This window comes from Eumetopias jubatus, unplaced genomic scaffold (assembly GCF_037043125.1).
Source record: "Eumetopias jubatus isolate StellerSeaLion01/CBP00866 unplaced genomic scaffold, mEumJub1_p1.0 scaffold_10, whole genome shotgun sequence".
Taxonomy (NCBI): Eukaryota; Metazoa; Chordata; class Mammalia; order Carnivora; family Otariidae; genus Eumetopias; species Eumetopias jubatus.
In genome coordinates, this window is record NW_028274816.1 from 8,981,220 (window position 1) to 9,003,501 (window position 22,282).

General features: G+C 40.8%; 1 pseudogene; it reads right to left on the reverse strand.

The window, feature by feature from the left end:
- Nucleotides 1–6,089: 6,089 nt before the first annotated feature.
- LOC114199748 (uncharacterized protein C14orf119 homolog) lies at nucleotides 6,090–6,518 on the reverse strand (annotated as a pseudogene).
- Between the last annotated feature and the right edge of the window lie 15,764 nt (nucleotides 6,519–22,282).

Consider the following 22,282-nt stretch of genomic DNA (forward strand, 5'->3'; position numbering starts at 1 on the left):
CAAGGTTGTGAGTTCAACCCCCACATTGGGCTCCACGCCAGGCACAGAGCCTACTTAAAACAAATAAATAAACAAACAAACAAGCAAAGGGGTGGAAGCCAGCTAGGCTGAGTTGGGGAGGAGTAAGGTGGGGTTAACCTCTGAAGCACCAGGGAGAGAGAGAGCCCTCACTGATGTCAGAGAACTGGGGACAGGTGAGAAGTAGGGGGTCTGAGGCACCTCAGTTTAGTGTTTTTTCTTCCTATAGATTCCTAACTTAGTGGCACCTTTGAGATCTTTCTTTCCCCTCTGTCTTCTGAAACTCATGATTTTCAGTGTAATGCATTTGTCATCAAGACAGATTAAGCATATCTGCAGTCAGCCAAGAAGAAACATAGCAATGGCCCAATTGTATCTGGGTCTGGATTTTACTAGCCCTATGCGGTTCTCAAACGTGATCAAGGTCAGAATAAGTTCCCATCATGAATATGTATGTGTGAATGTATGTGTAAGAAGGGAAAGGAAAAAACCCCATCAAATGCTCGACGACAAGGTACTGGTTAAATAAATGAGGGCCATGGAATACTATGCAGCAATTTTTAAAAACTGAAGCAGAACTACATGGTCATGGAAGGATGTATGACATTTACCATCAAATGAACCAAAGCAAGTTACTGAGCCATGGTATTTCCTGATGCCACTTGTATGACACACTTCTTACACAGTGGAACAATACATAAGAAACCATTAGCATTTCCAGTTTGGAAAAGTAAATAAGCAGGAAATTTTTGTTTTTGTTTTTTGTTCAGTCCTTAAAAGAAGTTAAAAGGCATCATTTTTCTAATTAAACCAAACAAATAAAAAGCAACGTCTGCAACAGAAGTTCTCCCAGTAAGCGCGGCAAAAGATGGCGCATTTCTGGGAATCTGAATTCGAGCTCTGCTTCTGGTAATGAGTATCAGACATTCCCCGTCAAAGCAATCTCCTTTGCAGGGAAGTTACTCCCTGATCATCTGTTACCTCCTACCTCTCCTGATTTCTCTCCCCACTTCCCATCATGGCTTACAGACTCCAGCCCATTTGGGCGCAGTTTCCTCTTTGCACCTGCGCTCCCGCCTGTCCTACCTTGATGCCTTCCACCAACTCATTGGCCTGACTAAGTGCGGACATCATCACCCCAAAGCGGCCGGAACACCCTCCTATGTATTCCCAACACACCTGCTGCAGTCTCCCCCATTCCAGGGTCCTGGTCTGCTCCCCCGCTGAACTCAGCTCCCACAGGCTGGCAACTGTGGCTGACCAAACTTTGCGCCTGGTCTTGGGTACGCTTTTGTAAAAGCACTCTTTCACTAAATATTGACACTGTGTCCCAGCCACCTTCCCTATAAAATGAGGAGGCTGAATTATGTTTGGTTCAATTCAGCAAGTGTATACCAACACCTACTCCATCCTGGCGTGGCTCTAGAAAGGACAGAAACATGGGTTTGGCCTTCTAGTGGGAAGGATGGTCTAATGTCCCCCAAAATGCAGTCTTCTGGTTCTCAGAACCAGAATTTAAACAATTTGAGTTCAATTTTTGGCTCTGCCCTGACTTGCTGAATGATCCTAGGAATACTGTTCTACCTACACGGGAAAGTTCCTGGCAAGGAACCACACTGAATAAGGCACCCTGACCTCACCAAGGTGTGGAGGAGGGGACTGGTGTTTTCCCTGATATACAATATGCTGTGATAAGGTCTCCTGGCCTCTAATCATGCAATCTGCATAATTTATCCTTTTAAAATGAGCCACAATCCCCGGAGAGTGCTTGCCTATTGATATCAAATGTAAGAGGGTATTTTTAAGGACACAGCAGCATCGCTGCTATACATTAACCTACACAAAATCAATCCATTTCCAAGTTAAGCACGGCCCTAAAAATTCACTAATGGAGCTCAGTGTAGTTTGTTCATGAGATGTGCAGTCAGGAATCATGCATAATGTAATAGTGCAAATGCTAAAAGCAGCTCCCACAAACTAATTTAATCTTGGTTTAATGGACATAGGAGAACTGATCTTCAAAAGAGACTGCCAATGAGATTGTTGGGGACCTCTCAGCAGCACGAGAGAAAGCTCCAATATTAGCTTTTGGTTAGTTCCCCCTTTCAACTAGTGCCTATTAAAGGCAATCCAATATTGTCATTGAAATTATAAATAACTTGTGTCAACTTTCATGGACTATATAATATAGATCTCTCCATGCATTTGCATAGATTTGGGGGATTGAAATTTTGCTGCCAATACCTTTTGGTTCATGTGCATCTACCCCAGGCAAGGGAATCTTTTACACTCTGGAAGATCAGAAAGCTAAGCAGTATCCACAGCCCCCAGGCCATGCCAGAGAGATAGTGTCTGAATAAAGATCTAGGATATGGAAGCCTGTATACAATCAAAGGGATCAGAATCATACTGCTGTAGCTTGTCTCCCAGGGACCTCCAAAGCCTCTAAACATGCACCTCCCACCTGACACGATTAGAGGAAGAAGAACATTTGCCTCCTCAAAGACATGTGCGCGTGCTTGCGTATACACACACACACAGAAAGACTCCCTCACTGGTGTGAGCCGGGTTTATATCAGATGATCTCACATCATATCTAGCTAAATAAATTGTAAAATATCCAAATTTAGGACCTTTCCAGTGAATCTAGTTCAAGTCATATATTTTGTTTTAGATGAATGTTTCAAATTGACTTTGGACTTTTCGAGTGGGATGAAGAAGAACGCATCACAAAAGCAGCTTTGGTGGGTAGACAGAATAAATTGTGTGCAGGCGAAAGAGTGATAGCAGAGAACAGGACTTGGAAATGGGAGGGAGACAGAGAGGAGGAGCTGATAATGCAATATTACAAGTCAAGGGAAAGTTGATGAAACAAATAGAGGTTAAATAATGTTATCTAGATTTAGAGAGGCAACCAATGAATGTATTAATATAAATTTCAAACACTGGGAGGAGGAAACAAAGGGGAGTGGTCGATACGGGTGAGCTTACTCCTCATTTTCCATAGCAAGAGTTAATAGATATTGACTGAGTGATAAATTAAGAAATGAAGTTAGGAAATAGTTATCAAAAGAACAACAACAACAACAACAAAAACCAAACCCAGAAGCATTAAATAGATTTTGCCTTTAGAATGGGAGGTGGTAAGGGTGCTTTCCTTGTGATTCTGCATTATTTCATTTGTTACAATGCATACACTATAATTTGAGTTAAAAATTTTTCAGTAGGTGCTTCTGGAAAGCTGTGCCGAGAGTAGGGAAGGATTGAGCAAGGCAATGCTGCTTTTCCTCAGAAGCAGCCAGACCATTTGTGTAAAATCATGAGTACGTGTAGTGTGACACATTCTTATTTCTACGTGCAATCGTAAAACAATTGAGAATTTGTACAGTAAACTGTGAATACCTCTAGAGCAACAGTGTCCAAAATACTTACTATGATAATAGACAGGACCTAGTTCTGCATTGTTTAATACAGTAGCCACTAACCACACATGACAGTTGAGCACTTGAAATATGGCACTGGGTTTTCATTCTCCTTCATTTTAATTAAATAAATGTAAATGTCAACATGTAGCTAGTGAATACCAGATTGGGTAGCACAACTAGAGAATCATATGGAGGTGTGAAAGACTTTTTTTTTATTACTTTCTATATTTCTGTATTATTTGAAATTCTTGCAATAGGAATATGATACTTTCATGATTTAAAAACCTCAAAACTTTTCAGTTTGAAACAAAAATGAAAAGCAAGCAAAAGGAAATAGCCATAAAGAGATGCACTGGCAAAAAAAAAAAAGAAAGAAAAAAGAATCCTACAAAATGGATTAAAATATTCTGAGAAAAACAGCTAAATAGATAGATGAATACATATTCTTTGGGACGACTTCCACCTCTGAACTTTCACATGAGCCTCCAGAGCAAATATCCTTGCATCATCTTCTTATTCGGTAAGCACTTAGGTTTCAATTCTCTCTGGTCGGCTAAGTTAATTATTACTCTTTGTTCTGCTTTCAATCTTTCAAAAATGGCTTGACATCTCTCCTCTGTGGATGCTCCGCTCCCATTCTTTGTCTCTGCTGGTAGAGATCTAGATCCAGATAGATAGATAGATATGTAGGTTTTATTCCTTTTCTCTCCTGTGAACGATTGTGTAAATACACATGCGTTCTATTTGCCGTATTTACTCTGACCCATGGGGAAGAAATCAACCAAGAATTAGCAGCAATATGATCTAGATCATCTAATCCCTGATCTGATCCTGTTCCATTCATCAAGCTGTTCCACCATCTGGAATCTAATTGTCTCTCAATTATCAGGCCAAACAATGACTCTGCCACTTTTTTAGCTGCAGAATTCCAATCAGTTACTTAAACTCAGTTTCTTCATCTATAAAATTGACATAATAATTGAACTGACCGCATTGGATTGCGGTGAGGATGAGAGATAGTGTAGAAAGCGCTCAGCACAGGCATGCCAAATAGAAAGTACTCCATAAATGGTAGCTGTTGTTTTAAATATAACAAAACTAAGAAATCCCTGCCCTGATTGTACAAGGCAAGGGATTTCTAGTCTTCTAGCTCTTAAGCTATTTATCCATCTCTTTTCTTTTGAGGCACATCAAGCCAATTAGAGGTACAATTACTTTTAAAGAAATGGCAGATAATACTAAGTAGATACATACTATGTTGGTAGGCAGTGTTTTTCAATGCAAAATGATTTACATAAGCAGGAAATGGCCCATTTCATGGTGCATCTCATCTCCTCATACAAAGAGTAGATACAAATGGGCTGGAAGAAATTGTGTCCATTATACATGGGGTGAGGCAATTAGAAGGGCCCCTTATTCTTGTCTAAGCTTGAAGGCCATTCCCAAAGTTTCTCCTTCTTCCTCCTCTTCTTCTTCTTTATTTTTTAGGAAATAGCTTTCTTCTTATTATAAAGGTAACAGACACATAGGAAAGAATTAAGAAAATTCAGAGTAGAAATAAATTCACTTATGATCCTACCATCTAAAACCACCTAAATATAATCTGTTAAAATTTTGATATATGAAAAACTGGAATGGATATGGGCATATATGTCAATCTAAATCAGTTGAAGTCCAAATAAATGTATATAAAATATAATATGTATGCAAATATAATTAGACATGTAATTCTATCAATTATAATTCTAAGTTCTAAAAATAGAACATACAAAAAATAAAAACAAATAAAAATAGAACATAGACAATATAAAATTTTATAAAGACAAAAATAGGATCATATCGTTCATAATGATTTAAAACATCCTTTTATTTAACTATGTACTATGGATCTTCCAATGTCAGTAGGTTTATATATGTATCTTTTTTTTTCCTGAAGATTCATTCTTTATTTTGATACAAAAAATAAACTTGCAACCTGCCTGTAAAGAGTGTCACTTGTTTTCATATTGTAGAGCAAACTTACAGAATAGGAATCTGTTACCAGCTCCAGGGGTATCACATATGCTTTAGAAAAAGTCATTGCTATTTGGATTCAAACCAACATCAGTGTGGAAGGAGTAACTAATTATCTCCTTCTCCTGATTTGTCCATAATTTTATGAAATCATCACTAAGAAGGCTAATAGTTGGGAGGTCACATAATTATGCCAGAGTCTGGTAAGGGTAGTGAAACCAGCCGTGTGAATCCAGTTAAACTATAAAAACATGACCTTTCATTGTCCTTCTCTCCTGTTTCTGGAGTTAGGAATAGCCCCACGGGCCAGCAATAGGCTTGAGTTATAATGTGTAGTTTCCTTCTGGTTATACTTGCAAAAGAAGCCATTGAATTCTTGAGGGTCTGACATCTAGAAAGGAGCAAGCTAGGAGGCAGACTGCTGATCTAGATTTACTTAGATGGAAAACATTTATTTGAGGAGGAGTCCAGTTGATAGTCTGTTAACATTGAAAAAAACAAACCTGTACTGTCAACAAGTTCAGTCAGCTGATCAGAATACCATCCCTAGACCTGTAAGGGACACATTGGAAGTTCTCACTGTAAAGTTGTGGCTCCATCAGCTATGATTATCTTCTTTGATTTTCATGCCCATTAATCTTTACCAGCTATAGCAGCCATGGCTTGGTAAAACCTTGCCATGAAGTCTGCCTCACTGACCTCCAGCTGCCTGACAAATTCATTATGGTCCTGCTCAGCCCAGCCTCGAGGCCACTGATCCCAAAGACATAGCTGGTGCTCAGAGATACAAGGTGGTCAGTCTGCTCCAGACACACTAAGCTGCTCCAGCCCTTCCAGCAGTGGTTGTAATTTCCTTGGCACTGCGTTAGCCACCAGATATTATAGGAAACCATCACGTTAGGGATCTGACCAACTGGTAAACCAGTGAAGAATACACTTCATCTCCTAGGAAGTGACGTAAGACATCGGGAGAGGGGAAGAGTTAGTAATACTGTCTGGTACTGAGGGTAAGGGAGAAGGGAAGGATTGTGGTATTGAAGATCAAGATGATTCCAGTGGCATCCTCCTCTTTCCTCTCACAGGGCACCCAGAGACCATCACAGAAGTGTTTGAACTCCAACTGTTGCTGTCGCTTCCATGTTTTCTGAAAACCCTCTATATATGTATTATTTTTAATTAATATAAAATTCTCATATTTACTGCATATATTTTTTATTAGTCTCCTCCTAATGGACATTTAGGTTGTTTCTTGTTGTTGTGGGTTTTTTCTGTCTGTTTTTACGACCTTGTTTTACAAGGTCAATCTCTGAAACACTGTGACTCCCTTAACAAACTTTGTTGTGTGATGAATATCATCTTTGTGAAATCACTGGGTGAAAGATGAGCACATTTTTAAGGCTTTTGATATTTAATGCCAAAATCCTCACAAGGGCAGCGAGTTACCCTTCCCCCCACGAGGTCAATGAGAGCACCATTTCTCCATTCTCGGACCTACATTGAAAATGATCAGTCGTCTTACTTTGGCCCATCTGATGGGTGGAAAAAGAATATCTGCTGCTTCTCTCAATTTTGATTCATTTCAATTTGATTATTTTCATTATTGGGGGTGGTCATTCCTATTTCTTCTTCTTTTGTGAAAGTCTTCTGCACTGTTCTCCAGCTTGGGGAGGTGGAGCAAGGAATGCCCTGCACACCTCCACACCTACCTATTTCACTATTGCCTATCTTTTAAGGCTAGCCAAAGGAACTCCACATCCATGAAATCTTTTCCAGAACATCTCACTCATCTAAATTCTCAGAAGTCCTTTTGTAAAACTATCCTTGTGGCCTTACCATTTTGCCTTGTTCTATGGTTATTTATATCACCATCTTTCTTCCTCTCACTTTCTTTTCCTGTTCAGTCAATGCTGAAGAAGAGAACAGAACAGTCAGAAGAGTGCATGCCATTTAAATACATATTTATTGTGTATCTATTGGTAGCAAAGTAGATATATATAATTATAAACACCAACACTTATTGATCTATGTATAAGGCCTAGCTCTGTCATGTGCAGTAACAAAATAACACTGAATGTCAGCAGTTAAGCCCAACAAAGACATTTTTCTTACTCTTGGGGAATCTAACATGGGACCAGTGGCCTTTCTTCATCTTGTAACTATTCTGTCTGGAACACACTGATTCCAAGGTTGCCTTGGCAGGGAAGGAGAAACATGGAGGAGGCACACAGGCAGTTAAATACCTAGGCTCAGAAATGACATGCACGCCTTCTATAACAGTCCATTGGCCAGAACTAGTGACTTGGTCCCCATCCAATTACAAAGAAGACTGGGAAACCAAGGGGAGCACAGGGATATGCTTAGTGAGCATTACCTGTCTCTGCCATAATAGGCTTCAATGTTTCAGGAATTTCATAAGCATAAACTCGTGTGTACCTATAATCTAGGTAATTATAAGTATCTCAGTCTTCCCAGATGACAACAGGAAGTTTAGAGAAGTCAAGCAACTTACCTAGGATCACTCAGCCAGTAAGTGGTAGAGCTGGGATTTTAAACCCCATCACTGTGATTTTGAACTCTCCACTCTTAATTAGTAGCTTATTAAATTCCATTTCGTAAGCAGCATGAAGAGAAGCTTCAATTAGAACAAAATGTGTGGGGTCTTAGGCCCTCCTTAGGCCTTACCGTGGGTAAGAACAGAAATACTGTTCTTAGCTTCTCTGCCCATACTCTGTACCTACTCATAGATTGAGTGGCAAGGTCCAAACCAGACTGTGCATTTACAAAAATAAATCATGATTCTCATTCTATTAGGAAACTGTGTATTCATCTCCTGATAGCAACTAAAGTGAAAATGGCTGAGAGCAATAAAAATCCATTTTGCTATTTAGTACAGTTTGTCAGACTAGAGAAATGGGATTGAATTTCAAAGCCACAGGCAAGCTGGCTGCAATCTGTGGCTACACAGTTGATGGGTTTTTTTCTTCTTTATTTACAACTCTTTTGATAAGCCTTCAGCAAGTTACATAGGTTGTTCTAGTTGTATCTCGTTTGACTGGATTAGAATACTTGATGACAGTTTGGATAAGTTTGAGGCAGATGGTTCTTGACATTTTTCATGGCATCAGTTACAAACCATGCAAGAAACTCTTTCATCTTTTGTTTATCCTTCACTTAGAAGCCACTATAGTAGATCGTTAAACTTTCATTTTTCACAGTGCTGATTAAGGCATACTACAAGGCAGATGTTATTCTGTACCATTTTTAACAATTTACATTTAGCACCAAAGCTGGCTTCGTACTTGTTCCAGTGGGGATCAATTCACTTTTTTAAACCTTCAAGGTCAATCTCTGAAATACTGTGACTCCCTTAACAATCCAATGTTTCGTAAACTTCTCTTGGTTACAGAAGCCCTGCTACTCTTCCGTGTATGTGTGTTTGCTAGTCAACACACACATGATGATTCAATAGTTCTCTCCCTCGAGTAAGAGCATTATTCAAAAGGCAGTTCACTAAACAAAGAGAAGAGTCTTAAAAAAAAAAAAAATCAGAATATAACCTATCAGAATATCTTAATTTTTCTAAAGCAGTTCTAGACTCAGAAAAGGTGGACAGTCCTGAAACACAAGGTTCATTGAACCTCACAGATGCAGAACAAAGAGAAATATTTCTTTCCTTTTCCATGATTTAGTGATTTAGTAAATTATATACTATTTAGTTCAACCTAAGACAAGAGGATACAAGCATCTTTATATACAATGCAATATTGACAAATAGGCTTATTTAGCACAAATCGTGACAAAACTTGATTGTACCTTAGAAAGTCACAGCCTTTCACTTTTTCTTTCCTTCTAGAATAATTTCAAAGTAGTTTCCATTTATAGACAAAAGATGATATCCTGTTCAGGAAAAAAACTGTATGGGAAATCCTGAAGACAGTCTACATAAAATATGTTCAGATATATTCCCCACTTATTGGGGAAAAATACTTGAGACAGGATTAAGAGTCATGGGAGGTGGAGTGCTATTTCTTCAAAAAGGAAACAAAACCACAAACAACATAATGACAAATGAGTAAACAATAGTATCCATGACCTTCATTCTACCACTGGCAGAACGATGCACAAACAACTTTAAGGGCTAAATGGGACCTTGAAAAATCATTCGGTCTAGCCTTTTCACTAAAATAATAGGAAACCTAAACTCTTTCCTTCTCTTACCTACATGGGCAAGAGGCCAGAAGGATGTGCACGGCAAGTAATTCAATTTGTAGAAGTAGTACTCCCAGAACTTTAGATCAGTCTTTGTGTTAACACAAAGTAACTCTCATGGAACAACCTGTTTGCTAATGAGCCCCATTTAACGCAGAATCTGGAAGTTCTAATAAACAAAGGAGGACTGATGAAGATTTGCATATTAGTAGGCAAGGGAATCTGAACAGGTTAAGTGTTTCTCGTGTGTGTGTGTGTGCGCACGCGTTGTGCGTGTTTAGAGGGGTAGAGAGGGAGGAGGGGGAAGAGGGAGGAGAGAGAGAATCTCAAGCTGACTCCATGCCCAGCAGAGAGCCTGACTGGGGGCTTGAGCTCATAACCCTGAGATCATGACCTGAGCCAAAATCAAGAGTTGGGTGCTTAACCAACTCAGCCACATGCACACATTCTTTCTTTCTAGCTCTCAAATAAACAAATAAATAAAATCTTTTTTAAAAAATTAAAAAGAAAAGATAATTTTGTTATACTCACAGATTCCAGGAGGAGGGGGACCCAATGCTGGGAATAGTGGGGAGCAAATAGGGAAGCACCAGGTCAGTCAGGAGGCAGAGAGGGGAAACTGCACACAGGAGCCTTTATTGTGGTTCTTGAGGGAAGAAATGGGTGAGGGCAAGTAAGGAGGCTTAGGATTGGCTAGTTTGCATCATTTCTGGGGTACAGGGGCTGCTAGTTCTCTACTACCTGCCTTGGGGTGATTAGGGCAGGGACATAGTGGCCTGGATGGAGGATGAGAGCCCCATAAAGGAGGTGGTTGGGGATGGGGGCTCTGGATGGGTTGGTCTGCATTGGCAAAGTGCACTCTCAGGAGAGCTGATTACTATCTCTGGGAAGTTACTAACCACAGGTAGTTGGATGTGTAGTCCTTCCAGGGTCAGCAAGGCCCCAGATGTTAAAGCATCAGAATACAGAAAATAAGAGACGTGGTTAATACAGGAGTATAGGTTTTTCCTGACCCCTTTGCTAAGCTAGGCCAAGGACACCGAGACGAGGGCCTCCAAGTTCCAGGTGGCGATCAGCGACGACAGAGGGGTGGTGTGGGCTGAGCCAGGAACAGGAGGCAGAGCACATGATGTGACACCTGCTAGTACTGCCAAGAGGATGACTCGGGAGTCTATTACTTATCTATTGCTGTGCACAAATTACTCTGCGACTTAGCGGCTTAAAACAACAAACATTTACTCATAGTTTCTGAGGCTCATGAATCCTTGGTTTCATGAGCATAACTTGGTTTGGTGTCTCTGACTCAGAGTGTCTCATGAGGCAGCAATCAGGTGTTAGAGGCTAGCATTGCTGTCATCTCTGGGCTGGACTGGGCCCGGGTCTGCTGCCAAGCTCACTCAGTGGCTGTCGGCAGGCCCCAGGTCTTTGCTGGTTGTTGCCGGAGACATCAGTTTCTTGCTCCTTGGACTGCTCCATAGAGCTACTCACAACGTGGCAGCTTGTGTCTCCCAGAGCCAAGGCTCCAAGAGAGTGCAATGGACAGTGAGAGAGCATGAAGAGGTCAAGCAAGATGGAAGCCAGAGTCTGTGACATCCAATCACTTCTGCTGGATTCTATGAGTCGGAAGTGAGTCACTAGATCCCCTTCACATTCAAGGGCAGATCACACACCAGATGTGAATACCAGCAAGTGGGGATCACTGGGGGGTCATTGTATAGGTTGCCTACCACAGGAGTGAACAGAAATTTTAAATACAAAAAACCCAAACCCCAAGCAAACAAATACAAAATCTCCTCTTCCTAATCACATAATGGAAGAAAGTAGTCATCATGCTCTACGTGGGTTAGAACTATTCCCATTTTACCATTGCATCTGGGGAGAAGTAGACTACTCCCTTTAGATGATGTTGAATAGAACTAAATGCCAGCTTCCAGGTTCTATCACACGATCACTTTCAAAACAGTAAATGGAAGTTCATAGTCTGACAATTCATAATGTTCTGTGCAAAGGGCTAATTAGCATCCAACAAGATGTGTGAACTCGGTAATAATCTTAAAGACAAAAATAAGAACAAAGAGAGTTGATGCTATGGTGTTTTAGCCTTTTGGCTTGGCAAAGATTAATTGGATTGCTATCACCCAGTGTTCAGGAGCATATGGAGAAAAGACATTCCCATACCCCAGTGAAGGGAGTAAAATGGATATGAAATTTTGGCAGGCAATTTGGCAATACCCATCATAAGTTAAACATGTATAGGGCACCTGGGTGGCTCAGTCGTTAAGCGTCGGCCTTCAGCTCAGATCATGATCTGAGCGTCCTGGGATCGAGCCCCGCATTGGGCTCTCTGCTCAGTGGGTAGCCTGCTTCTCCCTCTTTCCCTCCCTCTGCTTGTGTTCCCTCTCTCGCTGTGCCTCTCTCTGTCAAATAAATAAATAAAATTCAAAAAAAAAAAAAAAAACTAAACATGTGCAGACCCGTTGATCCAGCAATTCAACTTCTGGAAATTCAACTCAAGGAAATCATCAGTTAGTTAAGCACACATAGGAATATATGAACAATCATTGCTATGCTATTTGAAAATAGATAAATAGATTGATACATAAAAACGACCAGAGTGTCTACAAATGGTGGATAGGTCGGATAAATTATAGATTAGATAAAATATAAGCATTCATTACAATTGGCAACTTATATCTGTATTTATTGACGAGGAACAACCTCTGTTAAATATTGCTGGAAGAAACCAGCAGAAATAGGAAAAAGGAGACATAGTGATTCCATGCGTAATTGGAAAGTTTTATTATAAAATGTTAATTTTGAACTACAGAACACCTATGAAAGAAATTGAGGAAGACACAAAGAAGTGGAAAAACATTCCATGCTCATGGATTGGAAGAATAAAATGTCAATTTTGAAAGAAAAAACAAAACTAAAATGTTAATTTTGTTTTCTGATAGAATGTCTGGTGATTGGAACTTTTTCTTTTTGTCTGTATTTTCTTACATTTTCTACAATAAATATGCATACATTTTTTAAACAAGAACTAAACAATAGAAGTCAATTATTTTCCATGGTTTCTCCTTTAAGAATATGGTCCCTAAACCAAGAATAGCAGCTGATTTTATTTTTTTGACTTTTAAAGGAAAGGTCAACACAGTCAACATCCATTCCCAGTTTATTAAGCATCACAGAGACAATGTTTGTAATGAACAAAGGGCTTGGAGTGTCAAGGGTGAGCTTTCTTTTGGCCAACTGTGAAGGTCTAAGGACACTTTATGTAGCTTACCCACCATTGAAAAGCTTTTCCCACTCAAAACACATGTTTGAATCACTTGGAAGAGCACCTTTCCAAGCCATAAGATGTTGCTTAAATATTATAATAATTGTCTTGAAAAACAGTTCATTAAACCTTGTGCACTTGATTTTTCAGGCCTCGTGTATCTGGATCTTTCCTATCCCAGACTCAGCTACAAAATGGGCTTCTTCTTTCACTCTGAACCCAAGCCAAGAAGACATCTGTGCCCTCAACCCTTCCAATATATTCCATCTGCTTATTTCCTCAAGTCCAGAGCAATATGGAATTTACAATGCTGGCTTTTGTATATACCCTTAAGTCATGTTGCTTTTTTAAATGTGACTTTTCTAGAATTACAATTTTTATAAGGAAATCCCAGCACTTGAATGTTCCCATTTGGACAGTAATAATTGGAAATCAGGTTGGACTCTTGCTTTAACTAGCACCGACATCAAAACTTACCTTCTCTACAAAGGTCTGTGAAATGAGCTTGCCATCAGAAGGTACTCCAGTCAAGCAATTTCCTGCTGCTAAGTTAAGCCAGCATCATCTTCTACCTAAATAGAATAGAACGGTGTCTTTGGAATGAAGGAGACATTTGTTTGACGTTCAGCTTGCCGTGCAGAGAAGACATAGGTCAGGCTGTCCTTTTGACAAATCGGCCTTAAAGAACAAATCTTAGAGACAATAAATATCTCATATGTGTTCCATAATGGAATAGAAAAATGTCCCTACCCACTGATCTCCTGTCTGCTTTGTAAATGGGGGGGGGGGACCCTCTTATTTATAGGAAAGGAGGAATTTAACTTATTTTCATGATTAGATAACATTCTCTCATAATTTTTCAAGTTATCATGAGACAATTTGATGTGGATTAATGTATGTCTGGCTTTTATCACCTAGATGAAAAGCATATCAACACCAAGATGGGTATAGGAGACATCCCGTGATTTAATTTACTAAACAATCTTGTGCTTTAGTACACAAAAGATAACAGCTAACATACTGCTAAGCATTTACTGATATACAAGTCAAGACAAAGATAAAAGGTTTCATTCCAAAGGAAAAATACTCCTAAGGAAAAACAGCTGTCATGGGGTTTTGAAACAGAAGTGAAACAAAAATTAATAGTGGAAATGTGAGGTGCTCATGTAGGGACGTGATTGGAGGCACAGTACCTGTTTCAATATTCCATTCTCTTCCTTCTTTCTACTCACATTCTAAGTGCCTGCTTTTCTTTCTCCTATGGGATTTGTATAAACCCACATTCATATCCCACAAAAACCCTATTCTTTGCCTTTGGAATAGGCCGTGTTTCTATCATTTGCTACACCCTCAGAGAACCTTCTCTCCCTAATAGTGCTTCTCGCTGCCATGAAAACCTCACAATAGCCAAAGCCCGTTTGGGTGCATCGGCCTACTTTCTTTTCCTGTACTTGGTACCTCCTGGTTTGGACAAGCTAACACAGAACCCCTTCAAATCACTCCAACATTCTTTGAGGTTGAATGAAGTGAGAAACAGAAAAAGAGTTGCCAACAGCTTCCAGCTTGTCCTAGCTTCTCCCTACACATAGCTCTTCTTCCTGACCAAGTTCCAGCCAACAGTGACCCTGGTTCACCACTAGACACAGAGGCAGCAGATTTCCAGAAAGTTTTTGTTTTCTTTTGTTTGTTTTATACCAGATCCCTTTTGTGACCCTGCTCTGGCAGCTGGGACATGCCTGGCTTCCCAGGCTTCCCTATAAGTTATGACTTGCCCCCCTGTGCCCATGTCTCAGGAGAACTGTTGGTTACTTCTCTCTGATCCTATAACAACCTTTTCTGGACCTTACTTCTCCAGCTCCCTCCACATTTTGTAAGATCTAATCCCCAAGTAAATTATGCAGTCCATAATACTCACAGTGATTCTGCTCCTTAGTTGAACCCCAATGGGGACAGACATTACCTGGTTCTGACCATGATTAACCCAACAAGAAGACCAACAGGTCATTCTCAGAGCTGCTGAGGCCACAGGGAATGATAAGCCCAGAGGAGTAGTGATTCTGGGGCAACATGAAAGCTGCCACAGCAGCTGTAGTTAGTTGGCTAATGCATAGCCCCCAACCTCCTTCCCTTTTGCCTACATTGCCTTCCCAGCTCACCTCGCAGCGAGGGGTGGCCATTTCACCCAGTCTGACCAATGAAAGATAAGCAAAAGTCTGCAGGGGGACTCGAGGGAACATTATTTTGCATCCTGAGAAGAGGAAAGGGAATGAAAAGAGAGTTATAGATTCGACTCCTCTCTTTCTTCCTGCCTTGAATTCATTCATGATGGCTGGGGCTATGGCAGCCATCTTAGGGCAATAGTGCAGAAAGCATGAAGAAAAATGCTAGTAATGCAAAGAATAATAAAGCAGAGAGGCAGGGCCTGGGTCCTTCATGAGATTGGTGAGCTACCAGACTTAGCTGCAAATCATTGAGCTTCCTATTAAATAAATAATGCATGTCTTTATGATAAAGCCAATATCTGAGTTTTCTGTCACATGCTTGTTGCCAAGTGCATTTCTTATCTATACAGGTGTCATCAGGCATATAATTAATGAGAAAAGAAAAATAGGACAAAAAAGAAAATTTATTGAGCATCTACTATGTGTTAGACATATGTTGGGCATTTTCACACGCATTCTCCTATTTAATCCTCACAATTTCTTGGTGGGGTAGGGACTTTATAGAGGAGGAAATTGAGACACGGAAATTAAAAACTAGCCCAAGATCAACTAATTGGTGGGACCATAACTTGCATCTTTTGATTCAAAGACCAATTTAATCTTATTAGGCCATGAATAGATAAGACACGTTCTTTACTCTTTCGGGAAGCACACTTAGGATTACTGGAGAGATGTTAGAAATATAGGTTTTGTCTCCTTCAAGGTCATAGGATTAAACTGGTGTGAAGAAGTAATGTCTAAGAACCAGAGATAACTAAAAAATCGAATGGTCTTTCTTAGAAGGTACCAAGTTTCTTCATCAAGGGAAACATTCCCATGTAAGTAAGACAGATGGTCATGAAAGACCCTTGTAAACAAATTCCAGCCTTGAGTAGGGGAGTGATATGAATAATTTCTAAGATCCTGTGACTTTCCAGAAATGTCAAGGTACTTTCCAATTTATTCTGACCGCCATATGTTTCTGAACTGGAGCTGTTCTTTCTAGTGCCTCATCTTGAAGATGCTATCCTTTAAAGAATGGGAAATCAAAAACCTTTTCTGGTTTCTGGCTTAGGAAAGAAAACCTTTCCATGCATCAAGGCCATTCCTTATGGAAAAGCCAAAATGACTGGCAACTCACTAAGTTGGTAAAGTAGCACCAACTCAGTTTAGAGACACCAAGAGGTGATAAGAGGCTTGATACATTCTATAGTTCATATATTACATTAAAGAAAATAATTTCTGGTCAACCAAAAGTATACCTTCTCTTTTCTCAAAACAAACAAACAAACACAAACCATAGACCCAAGGGATCACAAAAGGAAGAAAGTATTTCCTATTAACAGGACTTTAAATGATTTTAAATGAAGTTTGGGCAAAAGATCAAATGGATTTGTAGATAATGATGATCTTTCTTTCCTGGTTCAGAGTAAAGATCTAGCAGAGAAGCAATGTGGAAAAGTAAAAACATTTTAATATTCAGTCCTGCAGATCATTTTGAAAATAATCTCTGCCTTTACAGCCTCTCCAGTGAAGGTATCAGTGAAATTTAAGATGTCTCCGAGATAATATGAAGGGATTCTTTCTTCATTCTTTGGAATCCACAGAAGCGTGATTCAGTTTGTTGAGTTCCTACCTACTACATGAGAAGCAACTGAAAACTGCCCCCCCCCAAAAAAGCTTGAAAATAATATGAATATATACATGATAAATACAATGAAAAATGGGATAAGCAAATATAGAAGGATTTCAGAAGCAGAATAGATCATATATATTGTTCCCTTGTGGAAACATCCCTGTTCTTCCCCTCTGTTATCCTTCAACATGTCTCTTGTTTTTCCCAATTTTTTAAGATTTTATTTTTAAGTAATCTCTACACCCAACATGGGGCTCGCACTCATAATCCTGAGTCAAGAATCCCACACTTCACTGACTGAGCCAGCCAGGCGCCCCTTAGTTTTTCCATTTTTATGCCTTAGGATAAATACCTTCTCTGACCACCCTATTTAATTTGGGTATTTTTTCCCTATTCTCCATCAAGACACCATGTTGACTTTCTAGTTAGCATTCATTACAATTTTAAATTTTATATTTATTTGTTTGCTTGATTATATATTTTCTGTTGTCTTCCCTTTATAATGTTATCTTCTAGAGGCCAAAAATGATATCTATATTATCTGAACTTTTACACAGTGTTTGGCATTCAGTAGTCATTCACTAAATGTTGGATAGATGGATGGATAAGATGGATGATGAACAAATGGGAAAAAGCTTTATGCAGGTGATTTAATCAAGTCTTAAAGAACACGTGAATTTTGGCAATTGAAGACATGAAGAGCTAAAGAAGGATGCATTCTAGGTATAATGGACGGCTTGAAAAAAAATGATGTATGTGAGGAAAGTAGGCCAGCGGCATTAGAGAAACAATGATTCCTATATGATGTGATTAGATCTCCCTCTCCAATTCACTACCATTGTGGTCATTTGGAATGGGCAGGAAATGGAATGGGAGCAGAACAGAAAACATCAGTCAATTTATCTTTGGTTAATTACATCATTCAGACCACGATTTGTCACTTTGCAATTTTTTAAAAACAACACAAGTAAGCATGGATAAATTTCGGTAGCAAAAAAGGATGCCTTCCCTTACCAGGGTTAAACCCTTAACCATCGGGAGAGGATACACTCCCAAACTTCTCCCGTGCATTTAACACACTCACAACTGCACACATATGTTCACACACACACATGCCCATACATGTACATCCTTGCATGTGCACACATCCATTCACAAATACACACAGATACAAACAAAAATTAACGATGAATCTGTTGTAGGCAGGAATAAGCTCAGTGTTCATGTCTGGGAGTATGGAGGCCCCCACTCTATTCACCGTGGGAACTCATCATGGGATTTGGGCTTTATCATTCCCAACTCAGAAGGTAGAGCCTCCCTCATCAACCTCAGAGACCCTCAGCTTTCCTAAACACAGGTATAAAATGTAAGAGTACCACACGTGGCAGGAAATGCTGCGGAACTGGATTCAGCACATCTGTACACATCTGTACACATCTGTACACTTTCCCTTCAAGTCCTATAAAAGTTCTCTGCTTCTTATTAGTTTTAGGAACTGACTCTTCCGGCACCCCCAAGTCCTGACCTCACCTAACGCACTTGCCCCCGTCTGAAATTCTATGGACTGCGGCCATCCAGGCAAAAGAATTTCTTAAGCTGCTCTGACTCCTCTCCACATTCCTTTACCCACGGTAACCTCCTCCTTCCCCAGGGCTTTGTACCAACCAGGCAATTGCTGGTTGTGCAGGAGAAATGAGAGGGGTCCCTGGGAATGGGCCCCAAATGGCAGAAGATGTTCCGGTGAGTTCTCTAAACATCGTGCACACTCCACTCGGCGACATACCAGCTGCCCAGAACAGACACAATTTCGGGCCTCAGAAACAAACCCAAGCTCTTCTAATAAAACAAATATTTCACAGTTCATTTAATCCAAGATATTGAAAAGACCTGTAGAGCCTCGGGGTTGCCCTCTCCCCAGGGATGCTGCTGTATTTGAGTAAATACAGATGCTGCCCCCTTCCCAGCTCAGCAGCTGCTTTGCCAGCAACCCCCAGCCTTCCTACTCTTCTGTTTGTTTTCTGGAATTGTCGTTGGAGTCAATCCAAAGGAGCCTCAGGTGGGGCTCTCTACCTGGGGGTTCCTTGGCATGGACAGTCACAGAAAAGTACAGCTGAAGAATAACTTAGGGATGTCCAAGAAAACGTACGTGAACTTTACCGGTCACTCAGGATTTACCGAGTGCTTATCCTGTGCCCGGCACTGTTCCAGGCACTGCATGTCTGGCGGTACACAAGACAGGCGAAAATCCCTGGTTTTATGGAGCTGATGTCATAGCAGACAAGAGACAATAAAGACATAAGACAAAGTATGTCATATGGGTTCTGTGAATAAAATGACTGGAGAGTCCTGGGAGCTGTGTGTGGGGAGGGAGGGGGGAGAGGACAATTTTAAATAAAGTGGACCGAGAAAGATTCCCTGAGAAAATGATATTGCAGCAAAGACCAGAATGAGGTGAGGGAGGGAGCCATCTAGATTTCTGGGGCAGGACTTTTCCAGGCAGTGGTAACAAGTTAAAAGACCTTGCCTGGGGATACCAGTGTGGCCAGAGTGGCATGAGCATGGGAAGAATGTTCAGGGATGAACTTGCAAAGCAGTAATAGGAAATTAGATCTAGTAGGGACATTTACCCAAGCTTAAGGACTTTGGTTTTGAATCAATTTCAAAAGAAAAGTTGCAAAGCAAATTTCAGCTCTGGAGGAAACATTTAAGGAAGTATTTCTCTGCACCCCACCCTGTCTTTCTTCTGGGGACCGTTATCTATCATCATGGATGGCTACCAGAGGAGCTGCCGTGGCCTTACCTGCCCCTGGCCATGTTCCAAACACTCAGTAGGAGGCACCTGACCAGGAACCAACAACTGAGTCTCCTCCATGAGAATCCGTTAGACTTGAGACTCAGAGAGTAGAAATCAGACCCTCTCTCATGGCAGAAGCTCTCAGGTATAAATCTTAAGAGTTGGGGGTGGCCCTGTTTTCTACTTTGTAGGAATGATGGAACACAAGGCAGAGAACAGGAAAAAAAAATAAAAATAAAAGACTAGGAACAGTTTATTTCAATTTGCATTCAAGTTCCTGGTGAATTCTATTTATATCCCTACCTACTTACATTTCGCTTATTTAATCCTTTCTTGGATGCAGGGAGACATGGAATAGAGCCACTAGAACCTGCTGAAGACAAAGGCCAGGTCTCAGGGAAGGAAAGCAGAGCACAGCACAATCTAGAGTGGAATTGAAAATTATTATAAACCCCACGTGGCATTGTAATTCCTGATCGTAAGACACAGAAACATTAGCCTGTCTTCACCACGCCTTCTGCCTTTACCCCCACTGATAAAACCACTGAATCCAATGCTAATCGTATTGGTCTCGATGTTTCGTTGCCCTGAAAAGGGGACCCACAGGTGCTGGAGCCAAGGTGAAAGTGGAGATCATGATGGATTGACGCTAGATAAGCGATCCTTAGATGTACAGATCATCTAAACTACGTGAGAAGCTATCTGCAAGGACAGATGCCTGGCCATCACCCCAGACCCACTCAATTGGCCCAGCTTGGTCAGAGATTCAAGCACCTAGACTTTCCAAATGCTCCCCAGAGTTCATGATCATCCGGCCAGTATATGGAACTGTTTGGTTCAGGCCTTCATTATGTGGAGAAAAGGTGAAAATCCCCAACTCTGGGAAAACAGTTCATTCCAGCACAGTGGCCTACTGTCTGTTCCTTGACCATGTCATCTCAGCGTTTTTGTATTTGCTGTGCTCTTCGCCTGGGACATCCCTCCACTAGCCATGGCCCAGTCTCTTGCTTTCTTTGTACATTTCCTAGAATGTCACCTTATCATGAGCACTTCCCTGACCTCCCTACCTAGTATTTCAAACTCCCTTACCCTCATCATTTCCTGTACCCCCTGATTTCTCTCTCCATTAGTATTGATCATGCTCTTATATACTCTATATTTTATTTACTATATTGTGTATCATCTCAATCTCTCTCTGCCTCAGTAGAATGTAGGCTCCAAGGGGGCCAGGAATTTGTACCTTATTTGCTCATGGCTGTATCTCCAGGACCTGGAGCAGTCCTTGTGCGAGAGGAGGTGGTCAAATGTTTGTTGAGAGAGCAACCACCTTCTTGGCTGTGTTTCTGCGATGCTTAATGATCCCGTTCTCAGAGTCATTTCAATCCCTACAGTTAGGAACCAAATTTCCAAGTCAGTTAACCTTTTACACAGCACCTAAGTGCCTGCTCTCATGCATCCAAACACATTTCTACATGCTTGGAAAACATCTGAAAATGGTTATCTGGCTGAGAAGGGGCAGACACTGGCCAAAGCGGAGCCTGAGGCCAGCTGGTTGTGAACTGACAGGAAGATGAAGTGGAAGTGTGCACCTGTGTGGGAGAGCTGCTGCTCGGGATGCTACCCCAGGCTGACAAAGCCTCCGTCAGCCCTGTGTCTTAAAGAGAAAAAAAAGAGCTTCCTCTCTGTCAGCTCCCCAGAAAGTGTCCGTTTCCTTTCAACGTCTTTCTGGATGAACGGCACCCGGGAAATGTGTACTGGGGTGCAATGATTTAAAGAGGGGTGTCGCCTATGTGCCTTTTGTATAAAGTGTTCCGCATCTGTGTAGAGAACTTAGTATTAGCCAAATATCTTCCAGATACCAAGAAACAGCCTCAACGGCTTTTGCACAAGGGAACTGGGGGTAAGGGGAGGTGATTTTTTTCTGGCTGGGTAAAGAGAAAAAGAAATGACCTCTGTGAGTGCTGGGCCCCCCAATTTTTATTTGTTCTGGTCACTTCCTCTTCAAGGGAAGGCTTCTAACACGCATAAAGAGATCCACCTTTTTGCAAGCTTCCAATGAGGGACTAGAGGTGGGGAGTGAATCCCGGATGGAGATGAGCTCTCAAGATGACTTCACTTTTTGTCTTCTGAAACGTGGGGCAGGGCGGCGGGGGGGGGGGGGGGGGGAGGGGGAGGGAATAGAGAATCTGGATGATTTATCCTCAGCCACAAAGTGGCACACAATGAGAGGCCCAAATCCAGGCTGGAAGTAGAATTGAACTATTACACATGCAAAGATAGAAGGAACTTGAGGAAGTTTCCATGACTAATTTATGATAGGAGTGCAAAAAGAGAATAGGTGTTCTAAACTAAAATAAATGCTTCAAACAGAATCAATAAGTGATGAGTGACTTTAAAAATGTCTATTTAATTAGGCTGCAAGAATACAAAAGGAGTCTGCACTCAGTTGGTTCTTGAATTCCATTAAGTTCTCTTTCCTCTCCAAAGAAATCAAAGTAAAATTCATAGCCAGTACGCCACAGGTATGATTTAATGCAAGAAAGGTGATATGCATCCAATTAGGGGACCCAGACCTAAAGAAAAAGCCTCGATCCTGGAGAAAAAGACTCTACATGGACTTTGTCTATTTGTGGGGGTTGGGGTGAAAGTGTTTAGTTAAAACAAAAAGTTTAAGGTATCCAAGGTATCAGATGTTTTGTGATTCCT